Source organism: Zingiber officinale, chromosome 3A (assembly GCF_018446385.1).
Source record: "Zingiber officinale cultivar Zhangliang chromosome 3A, Zo_v1.1, whole genome shotgun sequence".
NCBI lineage: Eukaryota > Viridiplantae > Streptophyta > Magnoliopsida > Zingiberales > Zingiberaceae > Zingiber > Zingiber officinale.
In genome coordinates, this window is record NC_055990.1 from 151,089,951 (window position 1) to 151,104,651 (window position 14,701).

The 14,701-nt window shown below is 42.4% G+C and overlaps 1 pseudogene; it reads left to right on the forward strand.

Moving 5' to 3' along the window:
- Positions 1–693: 693 nt before the first annotated feature.
- On the forward strand, positions 694–3,899 carry LOC122052826 (annotated as a pseudogene).
- The last annotated feature ends 10,802 nt before the right edge of the window (positions 3,900–14,701 follow it).

The following is a 14,701-nucleotide window of genomic DNA, read 5'->3' on the forward strand; positions in this document are numbered from 1 at the left end:
TCGGCAACAAGTATCTGTGAATCTGTTGGCGCAAAAATCCAGTGGAGGGATCATGTGCCGCTGAAAATTAGAGAATCTTAAAAGATATTTATAAATTCATCATTCTACACGTGGCACGTCCAGGCAAAATTTCCGTAAGTACTAAAATTTTCAGCCAGTGCACTGTCAGTCAATTCCTTAAGTTGCGTGCTTCTTCAAAAACTTTGGAATCGTCTTAATCGTAATTAGAGAATCCGAAAGCTTCGAAAACATTGATTCAATTTTTAAATAACATACTCTTTTTAAAATTGTTTTTTATCAAATGAGGCGTCCTTAATTTATTTTATTTTATTTTATTTTATTTTTCAACTCCCACCGCTCAATAATTTTCTTCTATTTCTATCCCAGCACGCAACACCGCAACCACACACAAATTAGCATTGACGATGATATTTTATGAGAAAAAGAATTAAAAATAGGACTATTCCAGAATTTGAAATTAGGATTTCATTTTAGGATTTTTCCCATTTGGTAAAAAACAAAAGGGTAGACTGCATAATTACTGTAATTTAGGAAGATAATTAATCTTGTAATTTCCTGGCAATTAATTGATGTCATTATAAAAATAAAAATCGAGATTTGGCCGTACTCTACTTTTCCACTCCCTGGCCACCATCGTCTTCTCCCTTATCCCTCTTTAAATCCTCTTTAAATCCACTCCACCACATCATCCAAGCTCCAGTTCAGTGAACCGGGCGTTACCAGCTCGAAAACTAGGCCGATGGAGCCCCCTTCCAGCCGCCTGCTCCTCCTCCTCCTCGCCGCCCTTCTTCTCCTCCTCATCACCCGCTCCACCATCCACCTCTTCTCCCCTGCCTCCGCCGGCAACCGCCGCGTCGATCTCCTCGATTGCACCCGTTTCTCCTTTTGGTGCTCCGCCAAACACCGTCCCTCTTCCTCCAGCACATCGCCGTCCTCCGATTCGCGCGGCCGAGGCCACTCGAACGCCGTTCCCATCCACCCGCTCGACCCGCTGACCGTCCGGGAGATGAACTTGGCGCGATCCCTCCTGCTCGCGCAGCCTCCATTCTCCAACGCCCCCTCCGCCGTCGCCTTTCACTCTCTCTCCCTCGCCGAGCCCGACAAGTCCGCCATCGAGGCCTGGTCCAACGGCGGCCCCTTCCCCTCCCGCCGCGCCGCGGCGGTCGCGCGCTTCGAGGGCAAACCCTACGGTTTCGAATTCGATCTCGATTCCGGCGCCGTAACCGCTCTCCCGGTCCCGGCCTCGGGTTATCCCACGATGAACATCGACGACATGATCTCCTCCACCGTGGCGCCGCTGGGTGACGCGGCCTTCAACAGGACCGTCGTTGCTCGCGGAGTCAAGCTCGCTGACCTCGCCTGCCTCCCGCTGTCGCTGGGGTGGTACGGATCGGCAGAGGAAGGGAGGCGGCTTGTGAAGGTGCAGTGCTACACGGCGGAGGGCACGGCCAACTTCTACATGCGACCGATCGAGGGGCTGACGGTACTGGTGGACATAGACACGAAGGAGGTGGTCGAGATTTCCGATCGGGGACGGGATATTCCGATCCCCAAGGCAGAAGGGACCGATTACCGTTACGGGTCGGTGGACGGCGGCGGCGGCGGCGGCGGAGGGGGAGGAGGCCGATCTCGATCGGAGCAGGGCGAGGGTTCGAGGTGGAAGGCGGTGATGGGGGTCACGTGGTGCGTTGGGCCGGATGGGAGATGCACGTGCGAGCGGACGCGCGGGCCGGAGTGGTCATCTCGCAGGCGAAGGTGCGAGACCCGGAGACCGGGGAGTGGCGCGGGGTCTTGCACCGCGGCTTCGTGTCCGAGCTGTTCGTGCCGTACATGGACCCCACCGAGGCCTGGTACTTCAAGACCTACATGGACGCCGGCGAGTACGGCTTCGGGTTGCAGGCCATGTCTCTGGTGCCGCTTAACGACTGCCCGCGTAACGCCTACTACATGGACGGCGTCTTCGCCGCCGCCGACGGCCGGCCCTTCGTCCGCGAGAACATGGTTTGCATCTACGAGAGCTACGCCGGCGACATCGCCTGGCGCCACTCCGAGAGCCCCATCACTGGCTTGCCGGTCTGCTCTTTCTCTAAAATCTGTTCTCATTATTTACATTCTGAAATTTTGATTTGGCAGATCATTCGAAATAAAGTTGTAAACTCTGGTGCAGATCCGAGAGGCGAGGCCAAAAGTGACGCTCGTGATCAGGATGGCAGCATCGGTGGCCAATTACGACTATATCATCGACTGGATTTTCCAGACGGACGGACTGATACGTGCTCAGGTTTGTGAAAATGTATTTATTTAATTTGCTTATTTCCATTTCGATCGAGCAAGTTCTTGTCGTCTTCGTTCCTCCTTCCGTCTGCTCTTGGCTTGGCCTGCAACTTAGCAAGTGTCACGCGGGCGGTGCGTCAGAGCTGAGACAAGTGTTGGATAGTAGTGGAAAATGATCAAAAGCAATCAGCTGCTAAACTACGGCAGCAATTGGCAACGAGTGATGACAATGAAGTCCACTTATTAGGGCGGCTCACAGTGGGATATGGCATCAAATATTCCATCACTTTATTATCGTAGGAAATCATCTTCTTATGTAATCTGTTTGTTTGTGTGTGTTGAACTAAGATTCGAGAATGGAGCAGGTTGGGCTCAGCGGCATTCTAATGGTGCGAGGAACCCAGTACTCTCACCTGAACCAGTTCCCCGCCGACGATGACTCCTACGGGACCATTCTCTCAGAGAACGTCGTCGGCGTCATCCACGACCATTTCATCACCTTCCACCTCGATCTCGACATCGACGGCACCAACAACTCCTTCGTCCGGGTCGACCTCGAACGCCAAGACACCGGCCGCAAGGAGTCTCCGCGAACCAGCTACCTCAAGGCCACTCGCCGCGTCGCCCGGACGGAGAAGGAAGCGCAGATCAAACTCAGTCTCTACCAGCCAGCCGAGTTCCACGTCATCAACCCCTCGCGGACCACCAGGGTCGGCAACCCCGTCGGGTACAAGGTTGTTCCCGCCGGCACAGCCGCCAGCTTGCTTGACCCTGACGATCCCCCGCAACGCAGAGGCGCATTCACCAACAATCAGGTAATTAGCTACTGCGCCATCATGCATCAACTGTTGCATTTTTCATCGATTTTTGATTGGGACTAAACCAACTAACCAAGCTTGCTGGTCATCGATTTCGACATTGTTAGATTTGGGTTACACAATTCAACAAGACAGAAGAATGGGCTGGAGGACTATTTGTGTACCAGAGCAAGGGAGATGACACACTGGCCGAATGGTCGGAGAGGTAATGCAACATTAATAATCCATGAAGAAACGCTTAATTGAGCTCTTTAAAAAAAAAATTTCTAAAATCGCTTAATTTTAATCTTAGCCTTTACACTGGCCTTTTTCTTTTGCACGAGCAGAGATCGGCCGATTGAGAACAGGGACATAGTTTTGTGGTACACGATGGGATTCCACCATATTCCGTGCCAAGAAGACTTCCCGGTCATGCCAACCGTGTCGGCGAGCTTCGACCTCAAGCCGGTGAACTTCTTTGAGCGCAACCCGATTCTCAGTGCGCCACCCCACTTTGCCAAGGACCTCCCCGTCTGCACTGCTGCAGAACAAGAGTAGACTGAAATCCGAGCAGCCTTCTCTCCTGTGAAAAAATAAGACACGGTCAAGCCCTTCAGCTTTGTTGGGATGGTGATTCAGAATTGTCATGAATTGTGCTATCGTCATTTGGAGATCCATGTGGACCTACCCGTTACGAGTCTTGTGGCGTCCAAAGTTGGGCCGCATTGTGAATTATTTAGTTTGACTTATCCCAAATATTGGTTAAGGAGTGACTCAAACCTAAGGAGTTTGGAAGGTTTTATTTTATTTGGAAGCATTCTCATCTTGCTAAAGGACATTTGGTGGATAATTAAGAGAAAGTAGACACTTCACCTAAAATAGGTACATATATATAAAAATGACCTTGAGAGGTAAAAACTCTCAAAATAGCACGTCAAGGTTTACAAAACATAGGAGTTTGGTCCTCTACAAGTGAGGTAAACTCCTGGATCAGTACTCAATTCACTCACATAGACATGCACTCAATACAACCACACAAACATATATCACATGAGCACAATCCACCCATTGTGATGTATTACATTACAAGCATATACATGTCTCAAGTAGACAACATCAGTACAAAATATCACACAAAGCACCAAACAATACATCATTGGATCACCAAGCATAGGAGTAACACACATCAAGCAGAAGCACCAAGCAAAGAGGAAAAACACCAAGTCGGGCATAGTGGACCAAAGATGGAAGATCCACAAACCGGTACACATAGATTTGAACTTTCTGAAATATTCAATCAATATCAAGAGCAATCCCTTAATACCGGCATCGATTACGAGCTTTCTATACAAAGTAAATCAAGTTAGAAATACCTAGATGTCGGGCCTTCATCTTCTGGCTTCCATTCTTGCAGTGCCGTCCAAAAATCTGTTGCATTTCATCAAAGGATTGAAAGTTGAGATTGACATTTAGTCATTGTTTTACTTTGCACCAAAGACCACAAGCAATAGGGCATTCATAGAATAAATGATGATTAAATTCTTCTTGTTGCCGGCACAAACACATTCCTTGTTTGGTTTATATGTCATTCTATCCTTGTCTCTTAGGTGCCCATGTGCAAGCATAAAATGAAACGATGTTTTGACATAATTTTTGATCTCCACGTACACCATTGAATTCCAAGTAACCTCCGGACCCCTAGGCATGAAAAACTTATAAGCATTTGCTACACCTTTAGTCTTACCAACAAATCAATTCATCATTCTCATATTTTCTCCTCTAACACCATTTGATGCCATTAATATCTTGTTTCGTATCTCTATGAGTCTTTTGATCAAAGTTGAGTCTGAAGCCTTGGTTTGTCATGCCAAAAAATCTGCACCTTTTATATAGTGTTGATGTATCAACTTAACCCATAGAGAATCTGTTTTGGCTTGGATATCCCACAATATTTTGCTTAATAATGCTTTATTCCATGCAAAAAGATTCCCAAGTCCATGCCCTCCATCATGCTTAGGTAAACAAATTTTTGACCATGCTATAGGCGGGCACTTTGAAGACCAACAAACATACGACAAATAGCTTTGGTCTTATTAATTACATCACTAGGAATTGGAAGAATAGAAAGCCAAAAATATTCCATACCTTGAAGAACCATACCTACCAATTCCAAGTGTTTGACATAGGATAAAGAATGATTAGGCCATGCATTGGTCTTCTTTGTGATAGCTTTAAGGAGTGATCCATAATTTGCAATCCTTAGTTTTTCCGCCACTAATGGAATGCTCAAGTATCGGAAAGGAAAATTGCCTTCATGACCCATAAGATGGAGCAGCCGATTCTTTAAAGTAGCATCCAGTCCCGCCATAAATACTAGTGTTTTTTTGTGGATTTGCCCTAAGTCCCGAAATCCCACCAAAGTAATCCAAGCAATCCACTAGATGTTGTGTGGATGATTCATCAACACGGCAAAAAAGCATCAAATCATCAACGTATATAATATATGTGATACCCATCTCCTTGCACATTGGATGAAAATGAAAAGAAGGTAACATAGAGGTTGTCATAAGCTTCCTTGATAAAACTTCCACGCACAAGCCGAATAGCAAGGGGGGAAGAGGATCTCCTTGCCTAAGTCATCTCTTGCCACTAAAAAAACCATATATGTCACCATTCAAAGAAATGGAATAGAAAATCGTGGTGACACATACCTTGATCCATTCATAAAATTATTGGGGAAAACCAAAACCAACAAGACCTGCCATAAGGAAATCTCAATCAACCATATCAAAAGTCTTCTTCAAATCTACCTTGATCGTGCATCTAGGAGAGATTCTCTTGCAGGCATACTTCCGAAGCAACTCTTGGGTTAAATATATATTATCACCTATAGAATACCCCTGAACAAATGCTACTTGAGCCAAATCCAATAAGTAATTCAAGACTTGTGATAACCAGCCAGCAAGAATCTCAGCAATAACTTTGTAGAAAATATTACAGTAAGATATTGGCCTATAATCAGAAACACCCATAGCATGGTCCTCCTTTGGCACTAATGAGATCAAATAGTGATTCCATTGCTTGAGTAGCTTGCCATGTTGAAAAAAATTCTTGCATAGCTACAATAAACTCGTTACCAACAATATGCCATGAGGAAATGAAGAATTTCGAACCATAACCATCCGACCTAGGGCTTTTCCATCTCCAATATCATGTAGGGCAACTATGATTTCTTCATTATCAATAAACTTACAGAAAATCTCAGATTGACCCGCTGTTAATTTCCACCCGATAAGCACATTACTGTCCAAAACATTACATACCTCTTTTTAGCTAAGCAAAGCATGGAAGTAATCAACAAACTCCTCTGCTACTTCACCTATGTTTGTGGTTTGTTCTCAATTACTTTTCTTAGGTGTGATAATATCATTTTTCTTATTATTTCTCTTTACCACATCATGAAAAGATTTTGTACATTTGTCGGCACTTGTCAAGTAGACAACCCTCTTTGCTCTTTGTTGATAAAATTGTCTTTCCGCTTCCACTAGTAGAATGACTTTCTTCCTTATATGATTATACTTTGTGGGAGTTGAACCACCATCTGTTAATGAGAGCCCTAGAGTCGATCATGTGATGATTGTTGTATGAACTCGATGTATCATATTCCTATATATATATATATATATATATTTATTTATTTATAAAGACATTTCTTTATAGTTATTATACTTATTTGTATTGGTGTCAAATAACTGAGTATAATAGCGTCATTGAGTAGAAGGTTCTTATCTATATCAATCGATTGGTTGAATTGATAATGAGATGATATAGAGAACACTACTCTTAATCATTCCTAGTCAAGTATTAACATTCAGGGACAATGTTAATGCGATGAGACTAACATGTAGGTCAACTCGATGACTTGATCTCACAAGTCATGGATATTAGATATCAAGTTGACACATGAGTATACATTGGAGAAAGTATACTAAATGACCCGCCATGAGAAAGTATCATGGATCGTTATATGAGTGTCATATACTTTCTCATGTGACTATTAGTATGACTATCAGTCCTTGGACCTGAAGTCACCATGGTTCCCTACATAAGGAGTTGCATACTTTGGCTTCGTCAAACGTCACCCGTAAATGGGTGGATTATAAAGGCGACTACTGGGTATGTAACAAATTATGCGGAGAGATGTGAGTGATGTAGAAGGGATCTATCCCTCCTATATGATGGGAGTGATATCATGATTCGTGATAGAGTGAGACCACTAAGTGCATGACCATGCCCAAATAAGTCAATATGAGATATTGAACTCATTTGATTAGAGTGAGTCTACTTGGAGTTCAAGACATAGATTGATTAGAGGATGACACGGTCTATGCCTCAATTGATCAATTTAGATATCAAGGATAGAAGGACATTGTCACATATTGTGAGAGTCACAATTAGTAGTCACAATGGTGATGTTGGATCTCAACATTCTTGTAACTTGGGTAGTAATGATGTGTTGCTAGATACCGCTCATTGCTTATGTTTCTAAATGGGTTTAGGAGCATTGCCAACGTTACAAGAACCTATAGGGTCACACACAAAGGGCAGTTAGATGGAGATTAGGTTCATATGATAGACCAAGAGGATTAGGTTCATGTGATGAACCAAATTGGATTAAGAGTAATTCAAATTAGACTAATTGAGTTGGACTCAATTTGATTCATGTGTCTAATGAGTCTAATTTAGACTATGATTTATTGAGTCAATTTAAATCAATTAATAGAGATTTATTAAATTAAATTGATTTGAATCAAAGGGTATATTTGATCAACCATGGGAGATAAGAGGTCAAGTTTGACTTGACTTGAGAGGGAAGATGAAGGGTCAAGTTTGACTTGACTAAATGCCATCTCATTGTGACTTGGCATGGGTCGACCAATGATGATGTTCCACATCATCAAGGCTACATCATTGTGTGCCACCTCATGAGGAAGACCAAGAGCCATGACTCTTGGTATTACATGGAGGTATAAAATGCTCTAATAAGTGGCCGGCCACAAAAATGAATAAAGAAAGGGTGTGCTTATTCAAGATCTCTTCTTCTTCCTCTCTTCTATTTCTCTCCTTCTCCTCCATTGTCGAGACCTCTCAAGAGTGCTAGCACACTCTAAGTGGTTCTCTCTACCTTTTGTCCGTGTGGATACGTGTAGAGGAGTGTACACTTGACACTCTATGAGATCCGGCAACCATTTGGACGAGCGGGATAAGCGAAGGGCATCGCGACAAGGGTAATACTTCCTTTTTCATGTAGATCTAAGGTAGATCTAGTGTAGACAAACATGTACATGAATATCTTGTTTATCTATCTTCGCACGGATCCGTGGCTAGCTTCGAGGTTTCCGCAACCCAAAAATAGCGGTTTTTGCGGCTCGAAAGTTCTAACAGTGGTATCAAAGCCACGTGCGAAGCTTGTACATGTTTGTATTTGGTATTACAAAAAAGGTTTCAGATATGTAAGTTTATGTAATTTTTCTACTTTTATGGATTCTGTGAGTATTTTTCTTGTAGAGGCGAAGCAACAAGTGCTTGGACACTTGTAGGCTTCAAATACCGAGAAAAACCTTCTGAAACGGTAAGGTCTCGCCCAAACAAAATTATTTTTTTTGGGACAGTGACTTAAGGCGCTATTAGATCAGTTTGGGACACTCGCGATATTCATTTCGCGAGAAGGGGTGCTGCCCCTAACCCCGCAAGGGGCATTGTCTCGCGATCGCGTCCGAAAATCGCTAAACGGGACCGTCGAGAAGTTGTGACTAATAAAATTGATAAAATAGTAGTAAAATTATAGAAATTTATGTAAAATACATAATTTAGAATTATGTATGATATTGTGATGGTCATGGCCCAAACCCCCAATGTGGTTGGTTAAAATTATGTTGTAATTCATAATATGGCCTGCGCGTCATTTTAGTATTGTGCGTGTTGTATATGATATGCGACCTGCGCGTCGTACCTCTCTTATTATGTTCCTGTTGTAAATAGATTTTAGACTTGAATGTAACTCGAGTTTCATATTTGTAATGTACAAAATGAAGCGGTGGAAGGTCCACTCAAGAAGGAGTTACGAGGAGGGTGCTGTCAACACATGGCGGTCAAAAGGAGGCGCTTGAAGAAGCTGTTAACCCTAGGTTGACCGTCCGATCTTTTCATTGGCTTGAGAAGATCGTAGTAGGGCCACGACCTCATCACAAATTAATTAATCAGTATATATGTGTGTATATATATATATATATATATCATTACTTGCGTGTATGTGATGCATGCTAATGTAGGGTAATTAGTGTCATAATGCGTATATGATACACATTCATGATTAGATTAGATCTTAATCAAGTCAACTCGAAATGGCTACCAAGTTTTGATACCCATCACTACCTCGATCATTTGTTGTTGTTGAATCTGCCAAAGCAGAGCAACGCATATTATCTTGGTAGGGTGCGGAGGGACAATCTTGGTCCCACCTATCAAAGCTTGGGTGAGAACAAACTCAATTAGATTGAGTATAACTAGTTAACTCAATTGGATCAGGTAAAACTATAGGCATTTTCCAACGGTTGGGAAGATAGTATAAACAAGAGTTGTATAAGGATGTAATTGGTAATTAGTTATCTACCAATCATATTAAGTCTATTTAGCCAAAGCTAACTCAAGGCATAGTATGATGTGGATCTTGTCCCGCGAGAATTATAGCTAATTGGTATGAATCTAGTAGTGTGGTTTGACCACATCCATGACTTGATTCTACAAAAGCCCTATAATTCAGTGGGAGCATCATTTAGTTAAAGGCCTAATTAAAAGATAAGTGGAATATGATATTTACTTTCTGCTTTATTTATGTTGTAGATTGTCTTGTCGACGAACACGAACATTTTCTCCCTGCGTTCTGTCCTTGACAAGGACAAACTTAATGGAGCTAATTTCTTGGACTGGTACAGGAATCTGAGAATCGTTCTCACACAAGAAATAAAACTGTACGTCCTAGAGCAGCCCATTCCGGAGGCACCTTCTGCCACTGCCACGCGAACCGACCGAGATGCTTATAAGAAGCATCAAGATGATGCATTAGATTTATCATGCCTCATGCTCGCAACCATGAACTCAACACGAGTTGATGACTGCTTATGATATGGTAGAACATCTTCGTCAACTATATCAAGGACAAGCAAGGTACGAGAGATTCGAGATCTCTAAGGCACTATTTCAGTGCAAGATGCAAGATGGGACTCCCGTAGATCCATATGTACTCAAGATGATTGGGTACATAGAGAACCTACAGAGGTTGGGATTCCCACTTGACCAAGAATTGACCACTGACTTAATCTTGCAATCCTTGCCAGAAAGTTACAGTCAATTTGTCATAAATTACAACATGAACGAAATTGATAAGCCGCTGCCTGAGCTGCTAAGCATGCTGCGAACTGCTGAGCTCAACCTTAAGAAGGTAAAGCCCAACTCCATTTTGATGGTGCAAAAGCATAAAGGCAAGGGCAAGCCTAAAAGTAAGGGAAAGTCCCAAGCTAAGGGCAAAGGTAAGGTAATGAAACCTAAAGGAGGGGTTGCCAAGGATGCTACCTGCTTCCACTGCGGTCAGACCGGGCACTGGAAGAGGAACTACAAAGGATACTTGGAAGATCTTAAGAAGAAGAGAAATGAGATTTCTACTTCAGGTATATATGTTATAAAAGTCAATCTCTTTATTTCTTCATCGTGGGTATTAGATACCGGATGTGCTTCTCACATTTGTACTAGTGTACAAGCGCTGAGAAATAGCAAGGCATTGACGAAGGACGAGGTGGACATACGAGTAGGCAATGGAGCACGGGTTGCTGCTGTTGCTGTAGGAACTTACTTTCTATCTCTGCCCTCTGGGCTTGTACTAGAATTAGATGAATGTTGTTATGTGTCTGCTCTCACAAAGAACATCATTTCAGTTTCTTGTTTAGACAAGAAATACTTTTCATTTATAATAAAAACAAATGTTGTTCTGTTTATTTAAACGATATGTTCTATTGTAGTGCACCTCTGATGAACGGACTCTACATTCTAGACTTAGAGAACCCTATTTATAACATAAGTACCAAAAGGTTCAAGTCAAATGAAATGAACCGAACCTATCTCTGGCATTGTCGCTTAGGTCATATAAATGAGAATCGCTTATCCTAGCTCCATAGATGATTTCCTGGACTCATTTGATTTTGAATTATATGAGACATGCAAGTCATGCCTACTGGGCAAGATGACCAAGACTCCCTTTAGTGGACACAGCGAAAGAGCAACTGACTTGTTAGGACTTATACATAGTGATGTATGTGGCCCTTTTAATGTCACTGCCAGAGGTGGTTATAGGTACTTCATTACATTTACTGATGACTTCAGTAGATATGATTATGTGTATTTGATGACACATAAGTCACAATCCTTTGAAAAGTTCAAAGAATTCAAGAATGACGTACAAAATCAGCTAGGCTAAAGTATTAAAATACTTCGATCAGATCGAGATGGTGAATACCTTAGCCATGAGTTTCATGACTATCTAGCTGAGTGTGAGATTCTATCCCAACTCACTCCTCCTGGAACACCACAGTGGAATGGTATATCCGAAAGGAGGAATCGTACCCTATTAGATGTGGTACGATCTATGATGAGTCACACAGTTCTTCCTATATCTTTTTAGGGATATGCTCTAGACATAGCAGGCTTCACACTTAACCGTGTTCCATCTAAAGTTATGATAAAGACATCATATAGGATATGGACTGGGAGAGATGCTCAGATATCTTTTATGAGGATTTGGGGTTGTGAGGCTTACGTTCGACGTTAAGTCTCGGACATACTGAGACTCAAATCTGATAAGTGCTATTTTATAGGATATCCAAAAGAAATGAAGAGATATTACTTCTATATTCCCAGTCACCACAAAGTGTTTGTAGCTAAGACTGGGGTATTTCTAGAAAAGGACTTTATTTCTAGAAAAACTAGTGGGAGTACGTTCGATCTTGAAGAAGTTCAAAATATGGACCATAGCACTGAAGCCTTGATAGAAGTTGAACTGGAACCGTAAAATATTGTGGATGATGAGATTGCTGCACAAGGAGTTGAGGGACAACAACCAGTTCAAGTAGACCTACCTCTTCGCAGGTCTGACAGGGTACGTCGTCAGCCTGAGAGATACTCATTTCTCTTGTCTGACCATGACTACGTTATGCTCGTTGAGAATAAACCTACCTCCTATCAGGAAGCTGTGATGAGACCAGATTTTGAGAAATGGCTAGAGGCCATGAAATCCGAGATGGAATCCATGCACACCAACCAAGTATGGACTTTAGTTGATCCACTTGAAGGCGTCAAACCCATTGGGTGTAAGTGGGTCTTTAAGAGAAAGACTGACATGGATGGACTTATGCATACCCATAAGGGTCGTTTGGTAGCTAAACGTTTCAAGCAAATTCATGGTATTGATTATGATGAAACTTTTTCTCCAGTAGCGATGTTTAAGTCCATTCGGATCATGCTTGCTATTGCAGCATACCACGATTATGAGATCTAACATATGGATGTCAAAATCGCATTTCTGAATGGAAACTTGCTCGAGGATGTGTACATGACACAACCTGAGGGTTTTTTAGATCCACTGCATACTGACAGAGTATGCAAGCTGCATAAGTCTATTTATGGACTAAAGGAAACTTCTCGGAGCTGGAATCTTCAATTCGATGATGCGATCAAACAGTTTGGTTTCATCGAGAATAAAGATGAACCCTGTGTCTACAAGAAGGTTGTTGGGAACACAGTTGTCTTCCTTGTATTGTGTGTGGATGACATACTACTCATTGGAAATGACATCCCTTTGCTGCAGTCTGTAAAGACTTAGCTGGGGAATTGTTTCTCAATGAAGGACTTAGGTGAAGCAGCCAGTGTTCTAGGCATAAAGATCTATAGAGATAGATCTAAGAGATTGCTTGGCCTAAGTCAAAGTACATATATTGACACGGTATTACTACGGTTTGCCATGCAGTGTTCCAAGAAAGGATTTCTGCCGATGTCACATGGTGTGAGTCTTTTGAAGACTCAAAGTCCCTCTTCTAGAAAGGAGAGAGACCGCATGGATAAGATCCCTTATGCTTCAGCTATAGGATCTATCATGTACGTCATGCTGTGTACTCGTCCTGATGTTTTGTATGCTTTGAGCATGACAAGCAGATACCAGTCAGATCCTGGTTAGCCTCACTGGATAGCGGTCAAGAATATTCTTAAGTACTTGAGATGGACTAAAGAATATTTCTTGATATTTGGAGGCGATGGCGAGCTAGCTGTAAAGGGTTACAGTAATGCCAGCATCCAAACTGACCAGGATGATTATAGATCACAGTCTGGGTTCGTGTTTTGCTTGAATGGTGGTGCTGTAAGCTGGAAGAGTTCGAAGCAGGACACAGTTACTAATTCTACAACAGAGGCCGAGTATATTGCTGCATCAGAAGCAGCAAAGGAGGCAGTTTGGATCCACAAGTTCATTATTGAGCTTGGGGTGGTTCCTAGCATAACCGATCCTATAGAGCTCTATTGTGACAACAATGGAGCAATTGCGCAGGCTAAAGAACCTCGCTCACACCAACGGACCAAACACATACTACGGCGCTTCCATCTCATTCGAGAGATCATCGATAGAGGAGATGTGAAAATTTATAGAGTACTCACAAAGGCTAACGTCGCTGATCCCTTGACCAAAGCTTTGGCACAGAGAAAGCATGATGGTCACACTAGGTCATTGAGTGTTAGAGCCTACACTGATTGCCACTAGTGCTAGTGGGAGACTGTTAGTGAGAGCCCTAGAGCCGATCATGTGATGATTATTGTATGGACTCGATGTATCATATTCCTATATATATATATATATATATATATATATATATATATATATATATATATATATATAAAGGTATTTCTTTATGGTTATTATACTTACTTGTATTTGTGCCAAATAACTGAGTATAATAGCGTCATTGAGTAAAAAGTTCTTATCTATATCAATCGATTGGTTGAAGTGATAATGAAATGATATAGAGAACACTACTCTTAATTATTCCTAGTCAAGTATTAACATTCAGGGACAATGTTAATGCGATAAGACTAGCATGTAGGTCAACTCGATAACTTGATCTCACAAGTCATGGATATTAGATATCAAGTTTACACATGGATATGCATTGGAGAATATATACTGAATGATCCGCCATGAGAAAGTATCATGGATTGTTATATGAGTGTCATATACTTTCTTATGTGACTATTAGTATGACTATTAGTCCTTGGACCTGAAGTCACCATGGTTCCCTACATAAGGAGTTGCATACTTTGACTTCGTCAAACGTCACCCGTAAATGGGTGGACCATATGTTGGAACCCCAAAGTGTTTTGATGTGATCAAATAAGTTAAGTTAGGTCTTGCGTTGTCTAACCCTTGTGTCTAAGTGTGCAGGAGCTTAGGAACACAGGAAGTCGAGCGGAAGACGCGGCTAGCGAGAAGGACGACACAGAAGAGAGCCGACGGG